The 15798-nt window shown below is 61.0% G+C and overlaps 1 protein-coding gene across 2 annotated transcripts in view; it reads left to right on the plus strand.

The window, feature by feature from the left end:
* Nucleotides 1–15798, plus strand: part of CAMTA1 (calmodulin binding transcription activator 1) — a 551076-nt gene that overhangs the window by 138360 nt on the left and 396918 nt on the right. The window lies entirely within an intron of this gene.

The raw sequence follows: 15798 nt of genomic DNA on the forward strand, positions 1-15798 counted from the left end.
GCCATGGTATTTTGTGGAAGAGCCACACTGAAGGGGCCAAAGAGCTGCATGTGGTACATGAGCCACAGTTTGCCCGCCACGGTCCTAGGGAAATTGGTCCACGTGGAAGAGACCTCTGTACCCGATCTCCTGCTGGGGAATTGTGGGAAGCCTGGGGAGTTGTGGGAAGGCTGGTGCTGAGGGGTGTTATGGCAAGGCCCAGGGAATTGTGGGAAGCCGGGGGAATTGTGGGAAGCCAGGGGAATTGTGGGAAGCCCAGGGAATTGTGGGAAGGCCCAGGGAGTTGTGGGAAGGCCAATGCTGAGGGGAGTTGTGGGAAGGCTGGATGCTGAGGAGAGTTGTGAGAACCTGGGGAATTGTGGGAAGCCAGGGGAATTGTGGGAAGCCAGGGGAATTGTGGGAAGGCCGGTGCCGAGGGGAGTTGAGGGGGAGCCAAGCTTGCGCGGCCATCACCAGGGCCAGTGCCCCCCGTACCCCTTCACCGGGGCCAGTTCCCCCTGTGCCCAGGGCGGCCATTACCAGGGCCAGTGCCCCCGGTGCCACCAGCCGCATTGCGCCTCGGCCGCCACGCACCAGGCCAGGCATCCCAGCCCCTGCCACGTGGCACCGTGATCATGTGAGGGCTGGGGTCACGTGCTGGGTCCCAGTCCTGGGGGTGGGGGGGAAGGTGGGAGGGGGAGCAAGCACTGGGCGCCTTTCTGGGTGTGTTTGAGGGTAAACACAGCGGAAAGCGGGTGTTCGCAGGTAAAGGCGGGTGGGTGCGCACTGGCCTCGGACGCCAGCTGAGGCCCACTGTTTAGGCTTCGTTCGCTTTCCTCCTGCGTTCTATTTTACCCTTTTAACTATTGTTTTATTTTGGTATTGATTTCAAAGAGGAAGGGAGAGGGAGAGAGAGAGGAACATCCATGATGAGAGAGAATCATTGATTGGCTGTCTCCCGCACGCCCTGCGCTGAGCATGCGCCCTGACCGGGAATCGAACTGTGACCTCCGGGTTCATAGGTGACACTCAATCAGGAGCCATGCCGGCGGGCTACCTTTTTAATTTTTAAATAAAAAACGATAGGCGGTTGCCAAGATGGTGCAGAGAGGCCTGGTTTACCCTTTATCCAGCCGCCCCTTCGCTGCATCTCACCTGCCTGTGGAGCCTCAGCCAGGAGCCCGGCGCGGGGCAGGGTGGCATGTGTCTCCCGCGCTCACGTGGCCTGTGTAGATCCTGTGACCTCCACCACATTCAAGATCCAGACCTGGTCCACCCCCCCCTCCCCCCCCACTCCCAAGTCAACCCGCCCTCCCTCCTGCCCTCCAGCCCCAGGCAGCCACCAGTTGATCTCTGTAAGATTATGTTTGTGGATTCATTTGTTTGTTATAATAATATATAGTAATCTTCCAGAGACTTGGGAACACGAAGAGAAAAATATTCCCACCATTTGTCACGCTCGAGCAGCCTCCACTGCCATGCCGGCGTGTGTCCTTTTGTGCGTTCGCACACGTCTCATGGATTTGCAGCCCTTGGGTTCCGGGCTTCATATCCTGCCTCTTCTGCCCGACACGCCATGCACGTGACCCGTGCGACCCTGGTAGCATTCGGGGCAGTAGAAGGCGGTGCCGGGGTGGGGTGTGCGGGAGAGCTGGCGGGCAGAGACCAGGCCTCCTGCCCTGGGCCCCGCAGCCCATCGCCTGGCTCCCTGTCACCAGCTGCCGGCTCCCTGTCGCCCGCGGACTGTCACCGAGCACAAAGCGCTGGAGACACCTTGGAAGCAGTGAATAGAGTGAGCACGGCGGCTCCCGTCCTCACCTCCGCGAGGAGAGTAATTACGCGGGTGTCGCCGGGGGAGGATTTATCGCGCGCCTCTTTGCCGGAGTGTCAAAACTTCTCCTCTGTGGCACCACGCTCAGAAAAGGCAGTCACGGCGCGGGATGTGCCATTGTGTCCCAGTCATTCCGCTGCGGCTTTAATTAGGACTGCAAATAAATAGAAAGTGGAAAAGTTGAAATCGTAATTTCCCGGAGTTGGCGAGCAGAATCCTGTCCCTCCTCCCTCCCCCTTCCTCCCTCCTCCCTCCTCCCTCTTCCCTCCTCTCTCTTCCTCCCTCGCTGTGGGCCTGCGGTCGTCTCTTAAGTGGGAAGTGAAGTGGCTAAGCCCCTTCTGGAGAGATTGTAACGGAAGCGCAGGCCCGCAGGCAGGCTCTCATGAAAAGGCGTTTAATAAATGAGGTCTGCGTTGCATTAGCGCTGTCTTGGGGCAGGAGTGGTATCCAGGCCGGGTAAGAGCAGCAGGACGCCTCCCTCTCGCTCACAGGCGATGGCTGCCTTCCTGCTCTCTGAGTGCCCGGCGAGGAGGAGCACGGGGCCGGCTCCCCTGCAGCGTCCTCCCCGCCACCAGGTGTGACTTAGCGCAGCTGCGTCCACGCCCGCGGCCTCCGGAGCTGGCGGCGGCTTTTTTTTTTTTTTTTTTTTTTTTTTTTTTTAATATATTTTATTGATTTTTTACAGAGAGGAAGAGAGAGGGATAGAGAGTTAGAAACATCAATGAGAGAGAAACTTTGGTCAGCTGCCTCTTGCACACCCCCTACTGGGGATGTGCCTGCAACCAAGGTACATGCCCTTGATCGGAATTGAACCTGGGACCTTTCAGTCCACAGGCCGACGCTCTATCCACTGAACCAAACCGGTTTCTGCATTTTTTAAAAAATATATTTTTATTGATTTAGTGAGGAAGAGAGAGGGTGAGAGAGAAACATCAGGGATGAGAAAGAAGCATTGACTGGCTGCCTCCTGCATGCCCCCTCTTGGGGATCAAGCTTGCAACCTGCGCATGTGCCCTTGACTGGAATCAAACCCTGACCTCCGGGTTCATAGATCGACATTCAACTGCTGAGCCACACCGGCCAGTGCAGCTGCCCTTGTGCGTCCAGGACAGACTGTGAGCAGGAGGCGGGCGTCTTGGCGCCCTGTGTGAGGGCAGGGCCCTGCCGAGACAGCTACCCCAGCTCCGCCCTGGGCATTGCCAGGAAGGGGAGAGCAGAAGGACCCAGAGGAGCACTTGCGTGGTGTCCCCGATGCCTCCTCTCCCTCCCAGCAGGGAGCATGTGCACTGACCTAATGAGCAGAGAGGGTCACGTGAGGGAAAGGAGGCGGGAGCTTGGTTGCTAGAGTGTCAGGACTGTGAATCCTAAGGAAGATTAATAAGAACGTAGTTGTGTGTACTCTCAGCAACACACCTGGTCACTGTCCTTAATAAAGACAGAACAGATCATTAAGACATGTGCCCGTGCATTTGAGTAAGTTAATTTGGATCTGCTGTTTGACAAGTGTTTGAATTTTTACTTTTTCTGCCTCCGGAGCCAGGGTCCATGCTTAGTGAGCACTTTCTGTGCCAGCGTCTGTCACGAGCCTTTATCACTTCATCTGGTTCCACTGAGTGCCAGCTTGGTGCCAGGAGGGTCTTTTCGGGCATTGGGTGGCTTCCCAAGCAAGCATGGTCCGTGCCTTCATTGAGCTCACAGCTTTAGGAGAATGCTATTGAGGGGAAGAGGGGATTCCCACCTGGCTGTCTTAGGGGATGGCGATTGGCCAGGGAAATCTGGATTAAGGGGACCACTTGAGTCCATCCGGGCTGTTATAAGGAAATACCCTAGACCTGTGGTCAGGAAACTGCGGCTCCCAAGCCACACGTGGCTCTTTGGCCCCTTGAGTGTGGCTCTTCCACAGAATACCACGGCCTGGGCGAGTCTGTTTTGAGAGGTGGTGTTAGAAGAAGTTTAAGTTTAAAAAATGTGGCTCTCCAAAGAAATTACAGTCGTTGTACTGTTGATATTTGGCTCTTGGAATCATGAGTTTGCTGACACTGCCCTAGACCGTGCGACTTATATACAACAGACACATACTGCTCACAGTTCTGAAGGCTGGGAAGTCACTCTCTTGGGGTCCCTTTTATAAGGGCACTAATTTCATTTGTAAGGGCCTCATACTCATGACCTAATCACCCCCCACCCCAAACCCCCAGCTCCATGCCATCACACATGTGAGTTCTGAGGACAGACATTCAGTCTGTAGCAGGGACTGAAAGCAGAGGGAAGCCAGGGTGGGTGGGCTTTATCCTCTGAATTCACACAGAGCCTAACCTAATCTGTTCTTGGCCGTGGGCATGTTTGCATCTCCTCACCTGCCAGGCCACGCCTAGCAGCACGTGTAGGTTGTGGTGTGCTTCAGCGCTCGGCCCTGGAGGGAACACAGGACCCTCCCCTCATTTCGGTGGCCGGTGTGGGTAACATCGGAGCTGGAGAGACTGCCCACCACACGCAGGGCGTCTGCCCCGGAGGCAGCCTGCACCTCTCCCGGCCTCAGCGCCAGGTGGGCTGGCTGGACCAGCGCCCTGGAGGCCCGTGAGAAGTGGGGTCCCCATGTGCTGCGTGAGGCTGTGGCTGACTTTGCGGGGGTCTCACTGATTACAGTCAGGCCTGGCATGGCGTCTGGGCTAAAGGAAGACGGAGCTGAGCTCCCAGGCCCAGCACCGCGTTTGTAATATATGTCCTTCCTGGTGCCTGGAGCCACGCGTCCAGGTGTGGAGCCAGGAGAGGGGGCGCAAGGGAGCTGAGGGGAACAGGAGCCCAGAATCCAATTTTTCATCCAGTAACAACACAGTACTGCGCGTATTCCCACAATGTCCCTTCAGCTTCCTGGGGTCTGGAGTTGCATCTATTTTTAAAAACACAGGACCGATAACTCTGCTTTATGCAGACCAACTGGAGGGCCCCTGGCTTCGAGACTTCACTGTAAAATCAGCTCTAAAAGGGAGCGGGGGGCGCACGGCACCAGCCTGCGGTGGGGGCACAGTTCTTAAGCAGCGAGGGATGGCGCGAGTGGTCGCCGAGCTGGGCCTGCCCCCAGGGGAGGGCGCTCGGGAATCGGGGCTGCCGGGCGGATGGGGAGGGGCAGCTGTGGGACGAGCCCCTGTCTGCTCCGTCCTGCTCTGCTTGGGCCCGGGGGGCACGGGGGTTCCTGGGGAGGCCGAGGAAGAGGACCCCTCTGCTAGATGTCCTGGAGAAGCAGCCGGGGCCAGGACTGGTTTCCTGGCTCCCAGACCCGGGACCGGGCCAGAGGCTTCGGTTTGGCAGAGAAAGGCCGTGTTTGGCAGGCCTCTGTGAAGCGGGCGGGGGCGACCTGGGAGCCGCACCCGAGTGGCAGTCTCCCGGTCTGTCTCATGGGTGCAGAGCCCTACCCTTGCCACCTCGCACCTGTTTGGCTCTGTTCTTCACTTTTTCACGTTATTGTTTTTCCCAGGAGCCCTATGGTTAGGTCTAACTCCCAGCTGGGGAAACGGAGGCTCGGAGATGTGTGCCTTTCCCAAGGCCACGTGATCGAGAAAACGTGGGTCCGTTTTCAGATGCTAATTACGATGTTGGCTCTCTCTCTCCATCCCGAGGGGCCTCTCCCCCTTCTGAGGTCCCGCTGCAGCAGCCGCCATCATCACCATGGCAACTGCTCTTTCTGAGCTGCTTCCAGGCCCGCAGCCTCTGGCCTCAGCCCGGCAGGGGGAAGGCCAGATGGCGGGAACCCTGCCCACCGGCCGGCCACAGGCTGCTCTCACTCTGAGCCTTCGGCATCATCACGCAGCATCCGTTCTGAGTTCTGAGCTCGGCCTCATTTAGGTGCGGGCGCCTTCAGAGTCCCGGCTCCTCCCTCCTGGACGACAGGTGTCACCTCTGCTACTCCCATGTTGTCCTCGAACATCCTGTCGGCGGCTCCGTGTCCGTCTGCCCAGGGTTTGGATCGTTCTCCGGGATCCTTTAAGCTCGTTTCCCCCTAACTTCCGGGGCTGCCCGAACAGCGGGCCTCGGGAGGGACCACCCTGTCTGCCAGCTCTCCGGCCATCGACTCAGAGGAAACCTCCCGGTCTCCCAGGCGGACTGCGGGCCTGAGGCGGTCATCTCATTGTCCCGGCGTCCCTGTGTCAGGCTGGGACTGCTCCAAGGCGCTGGGCGAGCAGGGAAGGCTACGGTTTCTTGTTTGTTTGTTTGTTTGTTTAAATCAAAGGAAATCCAGTCCGAGGCCGAGGAGAGGTTGGTTTCAAGTCTGGATCCTGGGGGCCCCTGGGGCTGTGGGAGAGCCCAGGAGAGCTCCACAGAGCGGAGGCCACGGGGCTGGCTGCTCCCTGGGGCTCCACTGCTTACCAGCCGGTCACAGGCCACCCCCTCTGGGCCAGGTCCCTGCACCCCAAGACTCTCCCCGTTCCTCTCCAGCGTCCGGGCCGCTCCCCTCCCAGGGCTCACCGTGGCCGTCAGCTCAGAGACCCCGAGACCCGAAGACCTTTGTGCGACCAACAGCTCCTCCAGCCTGAACCCGGAGAGCTAGTTCCTTCTCCCGGAGTAATAATAATAATAATAATAATAATAATAACAACAACAATAATAATAAAGCGCGTCCATTCAGCCAGCAAGGCTCAAGGACTTGCCATTTTCCCGGGAGAAGGGGAAAATACCTTTTTCACTTCTGATGAGCCTACAAGATACGAGTTAATTTTTAACAGATAATCCTGCCAGATTACATTCTCAATAAATCACCGGCTCCCCGGCTCCTCTTGGGAAGGGAGGGGCCATCACTGTGTTCTAGGGGACTCTGTGGGGTGAAGCCAATTCCTGCCTCACTCACCGGAGGGGGGTGAAGGGGGTGAAGGAAGGGCTGAGGGAGGGAGAGGCACAGAGCACTGTCCGAGGGGCTTGGGTCTTCCAGGAGAAGCAGAGTGAACCCCGAGAGCTCAGCGTGAACCCCGGGAGCTCAGCGTGAACCCCGGGAGCTCAGAGTGAACCCCGGGGAGCTCAGAGTGAACCCCGGGAGCTTAGAGTGAACCCCGGGAGCTCAGAGTGAACCCCGGGGAGCTCAGAGTGAACCCCGAGAGCTCGGAGTGAACCCGGGGAGCTCAGCGTGAACCCAGGGAGCTCAGAGTGAACCCCGGGAGCACAGAGTGAACCCCGAGAGCTCAGCGTGAACCCCGGGAGCTCAGAGTGAACCCCGGGAGCTCAGAGTGAACCCCGAGAGCTCAGCGTGAACCCCGGGAGCTCAGAGTGAACCCTGGGAGCTCAGAGTGAACCCCGAGAGCTCAGCGTGAACCCCGGGAGCTCAGAGTGAACCCCGGGAGCTCAGAGTGAACCCCGAGGAGCTCAGCGTGAACCCGAGAGCTCAGCGTGAACCCCGAGAGCTCCAGAGTGAACCCCGGGAGCTCAGCGTGAACCCGAGAGCGCAGTGAGAGAGGAGGGTGCGCTCAGCTCTGCACAGGGATGGCCCTTTGGTTTCCCGTTTGTTGCTATTGTTTGTCCTGGGACTGAGGGCGCCTTGGGCGCGGGGCCTGCACCTGCTTCTCTCGAACCCTGGCAGGTGCACAGCGTCATTGCTCCCTGCGGCGTGAACGGGTGAAGAGTGAGTGGGTGAGGCCTTGGGGGGGGGGGGAGGAGCAGGGCCTGGGGTGGAAAGGACAGGGAACACCTCTCACGCAGGGTGGCAGGGTGGGGGGTGGCGGGAGCAGTGGACGGCGGAGCCCGGCGGAGGCGGAGGCCGGTGGGTGGCGGAGGCCGGTGGGTGGCGGAGGCCGGTGGGGCCGGAGCCCGGCGGGGGCGTAGAAGCCGCTCCATTGAGCTGTGCTGGCCACGCGGTGCCGTCACCCCTAGAGGCGCACGGGCAGTGGTTTGGGTGTCAGGGTCGTGCACCCACCACAGTCCGTGTGAGAACTTCGTCTTCTCTCCGGAGAAGCCCCGCGTGCTGAGCTATCTCCCCCTCCTCCTCCGCAGCCACTGTCCGCTTTCTGTCGCCGTGGCGCCCATTTGGACATGGACTCCTTCAACCTGGGAACCTTTGTGGCTTCTTCCACGTGGTGCAACGTTTCCAGGTTCCCCCGAGCTGTGGCCTGTGCCAGGCTCCCTTCCTGCGGGCGGACGGTGGTCCGCAGCGGGGACATGGACAGGCGTCTGGGTGCGCCCAGGTCAGGCACCGCATCGGGACCGGTGCTGGCCGGGTGGGAGCGTGGCCTAACCGTGGGGCTGGGGGAGCTCAGTGCGTGGCCTAACCGTGGGGCTGGGGGAGCTCAGTGCGTGGCCTAACCGTGGGGCTGGGGGAGCTCAGTGCGGGGCCGGGTGGGAGCGTGGCCTAACCGTGGGGCCGGGTGGGAGCGTGGCCTAACCGTGGGGCCGGGTGGGAGCGTGGCCTAACCGTGGGGCTGGGGGAGCTCAGTGCGTGGCCTAACCGTGCGGCTGGGTGGGAGCGTGGTCTAACCGTGGGGCCGGGTGGGAGCGTGGTCTAACCGTGGGGCCGGGTGGGAGCGTGGTCTAACCGTGGGGCTGGGTGGGAGCGTGGCTTAACCGTGGGGCCGGGTGGGAGCGTGGTCTAACCGTGGGGCCGGGTGGGAGCGTGGTCTAACCGTGGGGCTGGGGGAGCTCAGTGCGTGGCCGGGTGGGAGCGTGGTCTAACCGTGGGGCCGGGTGGGAGCGTGGTCTAACCGTGGGGCTGGGTGGGAGCGTGGCCTAACCGTGGGGCTGGGTGGGAGCGTGGCCTAACCGTGGGGCCGGGTGGGAGCGTGGTCTAACCGTGGGGCTGGGGCTGGGCCAGGTGGCACAGCTGGAGGCAGAGAGGAGCGGCGGGGCTGCTGCTCGGTGTCGGTAGGAAGAGGAGGACAGACTGGGGAGCGGGAAGAGCAGCTGGACGGCGAGGTGCTGAGGAGGATGCAGCAGCAGGACTGTCTGGGCGCAGAAGGGGCCTGGGAGGGAGATGGCATGTGTGGCTGAGACAGGAGCTGCGGTGACTGGCGAGGAAGAGGAGTCTGCACCTGCTCCTCCCTGTTGGTGGGCGCAGGGACGGTGCTCAGGCGGCTGCAGGCGCGGGAGGAGGACCTAGAGACACGCCTCCGTCCTGCAGACCTGCCTTTGGGAGCCGGCGAGCAGGTGCCCTGACAGGCGGGCCCTCGGAACAGCGCCTCGGCCCCCACCCAAGTGCTGGGAGGCGGCCAGCACAGGCCGGTGGTCCGGGGGCTCCTGGGTGAGCCGGGCCAGACAGAGAGGAAGCAGGGAACATTCCGGATTCGAGCCAGGCAGACAGCAGGAGCAGGGGCGGGGGGAGAGGGTGGGGAGGGCTGTGGCTGGAAGCACACCTGCAGAGAACCGGCCTCAGCGGGCAGGCAGGGGACGCGGGACAGCAGCGCCTCTGTGCACGCACCCGGGAAGCCTGTATGCTGCTCCCGCCGCACCTGCGGGCCAGATGGTCCGGCTATGTCTGCTCTACACACGGGACACGAAGACTGCGAGAAACTGAGCCCTGCCCAGTCACAGCTCTGAAAACCGCTCTCACGTGTGAACAAAGGCGGCAGCGAGGGCAGCGCGTTTTAGGTGGGAGAGACCGTCTGCCCAGGAGTCTAGAAGCATCTAGAAGCGTCTAGGGGGGAGAGTTCAGGCCAGCCCCTCTCTGGGACCGGCATGTGGGCTTCGAAGCTGAGAAGGACACTCCTGGCCTCGGGCCCTGGACCCGCACACCCTGCTCGGCTCTCCCCGCGCTGCCCTGCGGGAAGCGCCTGTTGAGCAGATGCCTCGTGGCCGAGCTGCCCGGCCTCTCCCCCTGGCAGAGGGGCCTCCACCCGGCGGGGGCAGTGGGCAGGGACGCAGAGGGGAGCGCACGTGTGAGGGCGGGAGCTGGTGCGGCCGGGGAAGGTGCCGGAGGGCAGCCTGGGAGACGAGGTTGCAGCGGGTGAGCGGGTGTGAGGACCAGCATGCAGGGCCACGTTTGTCTCCCCAAGGACGGCTCCGAGCCCCCCGCCCAGCCCAGGGCCTCCCCGGTCACCGCACCCCTCGCCCCAGCTCCCAGCTCCGCCCGGGCACCCGCGCTGCGGGAGGCGCTGCGGGAGGCGCTGCGGGAGGCGCTGTGCAGGCGGCGGCAGGGCAGGGCCGGAGGAAGAGGAGCCCGGGTGCCTGCTTCTGCAGCGTCTGGAACAGAACGGCTTTTGGAGTTTCAAGCCACAATTTGTATTCAAATGAAGGTCATTTGAAAGGTGTCACACAGTAAACAGCCATTATCTCATTTTGATGGCGGCACTAAAATTATAGTGTTGGTGGAATTATTTTAGCGTGGGACTATTACCGGCTCCCGAAAACGCTTAGCGGGGCTCCCAGAGCGCAGCCGCGGTGCTGAAATTAGAGGAGAATTAAAAGTCAGAGCCGTGGTGGGGAGGTGGGATTCGGGGGGAGGACCCGGGGCACATCCCCTCACCACCGGGCATTCCCCGCAGGCACAGCGGCAGGCGAAGGAGGGGGCATCAGAGCGCTGGGAACTGTGGGATGCCCCTCCCCCACCCTCTGGCATTCCGTCCTTAAAATCCCACCCACGGGCCTTGAGGGAGCCCCTGGGGAAGGCAGCTTGTCACCCTCCCTCCCCCTCCCTGGCCAGTGCGCCAGGAGCGCCGCTGTGGAAGCCGGACTCCCTCAGCTCGCTCCCAGTCTGCACGGGGGCTGAGTAGGGCTGCCCCCCGCGGCCTGCAGCTTGGTGGGGTCAAGGCCCCATTAAGCTCACACCAGGCACCCGGAGCTCCCTCTCCTCCACACGCCTGGCCTCAGGCTCTGGGCTGCCCGGGTGGACGGCGCGTTCGGTCAGCTGAAGAGGCGGCCCCTCTGGGAATCACGAGTGTGCAGAGCGGCGGACCCAGGACCGCATGACTCCCGGGAGCCAGACCCAGCCTAGAGCCCCGGGCTTCCTCTCTGTCCCTGGCTATGCATTTTGTTTATTTAAAAAATATTTTTATTGGCTTCAGAGAGGAAGGGAGAGGGAGAGAGAGAAACATCAACGATGAGAGAGAGTCATTGATCGGCTGCCTCCTGCAGGTAACACACTGAGGATCGAGCCCACAACCCGGGCCTGTGCCCCGACCAGAATCGAACCACAATCTCCTGGTTCACAGGTCGATGTTCACCCACGGAGCCACACCGGCAGGGCCCGGCTATGCATTTTAAGAATCTCCCACTAGAAATGCTTCGGGTGGTTATTTACAGAATTCAGAATCCTTTGGGTTTTGAAAGTCATAACAGTACGGATGCCTGCACCGCCCCAGTGGCTGTGGAGCACACATGGATGGATGGATGGGAGGATTGGAGGATGGGAGGATGGGAGGATGATGGATGGTTGGGTGGATGGATGGAGGGATGGGGGGTAGTTGGATAGATGCATGGATAGCAATACCAAGTATTTCTGGGGCATTCTATGAAAATTAAGCTTTTCAAAATGTCATGAGGCCCACCCTACATTAGCCAGTTGCATTCGGGCTCTTTTGTCATAAGTTGCATAGAAAAACTCCAGCAGGCTTGAGAAAAAGGAATTCTTTACCGTGAGGGCGTCGTTACATCTCCCGGGAGAAGAGGCGCAGCTGGGAGCTGGCAGGGGACCAGGAGGCCACTCCGGCTGTCTCCTCTCCCGCCTCCTTCACGCCTCAGGGTCTGCTCTCGGCCGCCCAGCCCGCTCAGGCCTGTCCTCAGGGCGGAGCCACGCACCAGGTCAGCGCGGGAGGAGGCGGCTCCGGGCCTGAGCCCAGCCCCAGGCCCCGAGGAGGAGCGCGTGGAGGCATCTCCTGCTGGGGACCAGGGCTGGGTAGTCAGACTGAGGGGCACCCCGTGTGATGCATGGCGGGGTCACTTCCAGAGAAAAGGGGGTGGTATCTACCGGCCAGGTGTTACGCAGGCTTCCCCGTGGGTCTTACTTCCAGCCGGGCTAACGCACTCACATCCCGCTGCCCGTCGGGGGATGCGGGTCATGTCCCAGCCTGCCCTGCTGCTGAGACGCTCCCCCGGGAGGCTGGCCTGGGTGGAGGGGTGCAGCTGCCTGCGGAGCTGGGGCCCAGCCTGGTGTGGGGAGGAGGACAGCCTGGGTTTGCCCAAGTGAGATGCCCCCCATCCCCACCCCACGGTGTCACAGGAAGGCGGGGTGCCTGGCCCTTGAGAGCCTGTTCTCCTGCCCTCTGGCCTGCAGCAGGCAGTGCCCGCAGCTCCGGAGCCGACCTTTCCCGTGAGGAGAGGCCTCTGCACGCACGTTTACGAAGCAGAACCCGCTGGAGCTTCAGCGAGGGGAGGGCCCACTGCGTCACCCACTCAGGGCCACTTGCCATCGTTCTGTTTCTAAAAATACCTTCACCGGGGCCGCATACGCGTACAATCTCCCTGCCTTATCTTAAGAACACATATAATAAAGCTCAGACTTAATAGCATGAAAATAATTCCTACAATAGCAGTTGTAGCAAATCTCAGCCTGGCCCAGGCGAAGGTGGCCAGACAGGGAGGCAATTATGTGGCGTGAGCCGCGCCTGGGAGGATGGATGTGCTGGGCGGCGTGGCCGCGGCAGCCTCCGACGTGCGCTCCATCCTAATGGAGGGGCCTCACCGAGCATGCTCCCTTCGTTAACATTTCACACTCGGCTGGCGGACAAATGGGAGCGAGGCCTCTGCGCCGCCTGCTTCCTCCCGCGGGCGCTCCCTGCACCGCTGCGTCAGGCCGGCTTCAGCCCTCACCTTGGCCTGCGGAGGATCAGCTCTTCCTGTTTCCTTCGGGGAGGAGAACATTCTGGAATCGCAGGCTGTGCACTGTCAGACCTCTAAGGGGTCACTCCTGCGGCTTTCTCTGGCCGCCCTGTGGGCACCTGCAGGGGCCCTGGGAGGAGGGCGGGCCTGAGGGGCCAGGCCAGGCGGCCTGCAGGGTCTCCTCCCGGATTCGCTGCTCCGGTGACGAGTCACAGGGGCCGCGTCACAGGGGGGACGGATCCTCTCAGCGTCAGGGTGTCGTTGGGTGGAAAGGCTAGCTCTCCCCTTAGCAAGAGGAGTAGAGGGCCTGCTGGCTCCAATGGCAGGGGGCACAGCCCAGGGTGTGGCAGAGGGCGCTTTGGGAGGGCTCTCTGGGCAGAGGGCGTCCTGAGAGGGAGGTGGACGCTGGTCAGGGTCAGGGGCACTGACCGCGGGGGCGCTGCTTGTGCAGGGAGAGGCTGGGTGTTGCACAAAGGACGGACCCCATGTCCTTGGCCTGCTCCGGGGGATTTTAATCTAGAGAGAGACAGTGTTCTTAGGTCGTTTACCAACAACAGTCAGTGGGCGCGTACAGCGTGAGAGAGAGTGCTAGGTCATGCAGAGAGGGCCATCTGCGGTTACCCTGTCAATCAGGGGAGGCTTCCTGGAAGAGGCGGCAAGTTCCGGGACGCCAGGAGGGTGGCTCCTGGTGTGCTGTCTGTAGCTGGCCCTGTGCGGGTTAGGAGAATGCCGAGGGCGGGAGTAATGCAGGGTGAGCCTCCCCCTCCAGCCTTCGGAGGGAGCAGCGGCTGCAGTGGGATTTTCCAGCCCCGCCCCCTGCTGGTTTCTTTTCGGGGACACAAACCCTTGGCGGCTCAGGGACCGTTATTTCCTAAACGGGCTCTTGGGCAGAGCTTTGTCGTGGCTCCTGAAGGCACGCGAAGCCCCTGGGGTCAGGGCCAGTTCGCTCCGAGCTCCTCTGTGTCTGAGAAGGGCCAGCGTTTTGGCAAAGTTCCCAGCGCTGACCCGCTCAGGGGTCCTCGTCCCTGTCTGCATGTTGGTGTCACCTGGGGAAACTTTTTTATTAGTTTATTTTTTTATTAGTTTATTTTTCAAAGATACTTCTATTGCCCCAAATCTATTTTTAGAAGTTACTATTTCAAAAGAAGGGAAAAGAGTAAGAAAGGTTATTTGGGGTTTTAGATTAGCATAATGTTTATAATAAAGTGAGTTTTATGGATATGGAGATATATATACACACAAATATATGTAATTACATATGAAAAGCCAAGGAATGTGGAAATATTAACATTAGACTATATTCAATGTCCATATGGTGTTGCTACTATATTTTCTTTGTAACTTTTGGGTATGTTTAAATAGTCAAAGGAAAAGATATATGTGAAACATACTCAGTATTAAGGATCTATCCCAGTTCATGTTAACCATTTCCTTGTTATTATTTTTGTTTATCCTCATTCAAGGGCATTTTTCCATCGATTTTTAAGGAGAGTGAAAGAGAGAGGAAAAGACAGAGAGAAACAAATACACACGTATATATTTATTGATCACAGAGAGGAAGGTAGAGGGTCACGCAGACAGAAACTTCAGTGGTGAGAGAGAATCACTGATTGGCTGCCTCCTGCACGCCCCGCACTGGGGACCAAGTCTGCAACCCGGACTGGGCACCGAACCCTGACCTCCTGGTTCATAGGTTGATGCTCAGCCACTGAGCCACGCCGGCCGGGCCCTGCCCCGTTGGTGGGGCCGAGTGGTTTCTGGTTCCCGTCCCGGCGCTCAGAGCTGCAGGGAGAGGCTCACCCTGTGAGCTCACAGCCTTAGGAGGCGCAGCGTCCGCCCCCCGCCGGACAGCGCTGTCAGTGTGCCTGGGCCTCGCCAGCAGGGGAGGGTGCCCGCTGTCCCCTGTGCCTGTCCTCGCCGGGGTGGGCTACAGCCTGTCTGTTTTCCGACGTGACGTGTGGGAGGGCGTGGAGGTTGCGGGACGGGCCCGTTTGTGGGTGACGTGCTTTAGCTCAGGACTCAGCCGCGTGTCCCCCGCCCGGTGCCCGCGGTGCTTCCGGAGGCCGCACGGAGCGGGGTCAGTCCTGCACTCGGTGCAGCGAGAGCGAAGGTCACCAGCCCGGCCCACGGCGCCGCGAAGCCTTCCCTGCCCGGTTCCCGGCGCTGCTTTCCCCGCACGAGGCTGCTGAGCGGACGCCTTCGAGGTTCCTCTTCCTCCGCCTCACGTGGGTCCGCGGGGCCCACGGCGGCCGCCGAGCAGCTCGCCTGGCTTGGCCCCTCTGCCCGCCGGGGAGCCCCAAAGACTGCGGCCGCCGGGACCCTCCGAGCTTATGTAATGGTCTGGGATGGGGCGCAGGCCCCAGTGATCCTAGAGTCCAACTGGTGAGGTCCCTGAGACCACTGGCAGGTGCCAGCCTCCGGGTGAGGTGGATGAAGCAGGTCTGACCAGGACACAGGACGCGGCGGACAAACGCTTTTATGGAGTTCGTCCGTGGTCCGCTCGCCCCGTGCCAGCCCGGAGCGAATCCGTAGCTGTGTCGGGGGCGGGACCAGTGCTGTAGGTCATTATGGAAAAGGGGCCTTGCCCTCGGTCCCGGAGCCCAGGTTCCCCTTCCTCCCCGCCCCTCCTTCCTATTCTCCGTCCTTCCCAGCTGTGCCGTGGGGTCCCCGCCCCCACCCGTGTCCTGGCCCAGCCTGGCCTGCAGCAGCTCTGGCTGCCGCGGTCTCCGATCGCCCGTCTCTGTGGGGCTCAGAGGCTTGGTTTGACGCCCGCGCTGCAGCATCAGCCGGGCTGCCCTCCTCCCCCTCCTGCTCCGGGGACCACGCTCTCTGAACCGAGATCAATAGACCCAGGACATGCTTGGAATCCAGAAGCTAATCTTTCCCCAGTCCGTTTTCTGGTCAGATTTCTCCTTTGGCCGGCACTGGGCTGTGCCACGCTGGGAGAGCGGCCCCCGAGGGGTGGCCCGGCGAGGGTGAGGGGCAGGGGTGCTGCCCGGGCCACCACCTGGCATCCCACCCCCCCAGCCAGCGTTGAGGAGTGCAGGAGCCCAGCCTGGTGGAAACCCGGCCTGCTTGCATGAGCAGGCGCCGTGGAAACGGCCCTCAGTGCCGCCTGCGCAGACGAGCAATCTGACTCCCACACAATAGAAGCCGGCATCGCACCAGGCGATGCTTCTGGGTGGTGGGTCCACGATGGAAATGCATAGGATGAACTGCCAGTCCCCGAAGGGATCCTAACGTTGTTGTAATTATCCCGG

Source organism: Pipistrellus kuhlii, unplaced genomic scaffold (assembly GCF_014108245.1).
Source record: "Pipistrellus kuhlii isolate mPipKuh1 unplaced genomic scaffold, mPipKuh1.p scaffold_m20_p_34, whole genome shotgun sequence".
NCBI lineage: Eukaryota > Metazoa > Chordata > Mammalia > Chiroptera > Vespertilionidae > Pipistrellus > Pipistrellus kuhlii.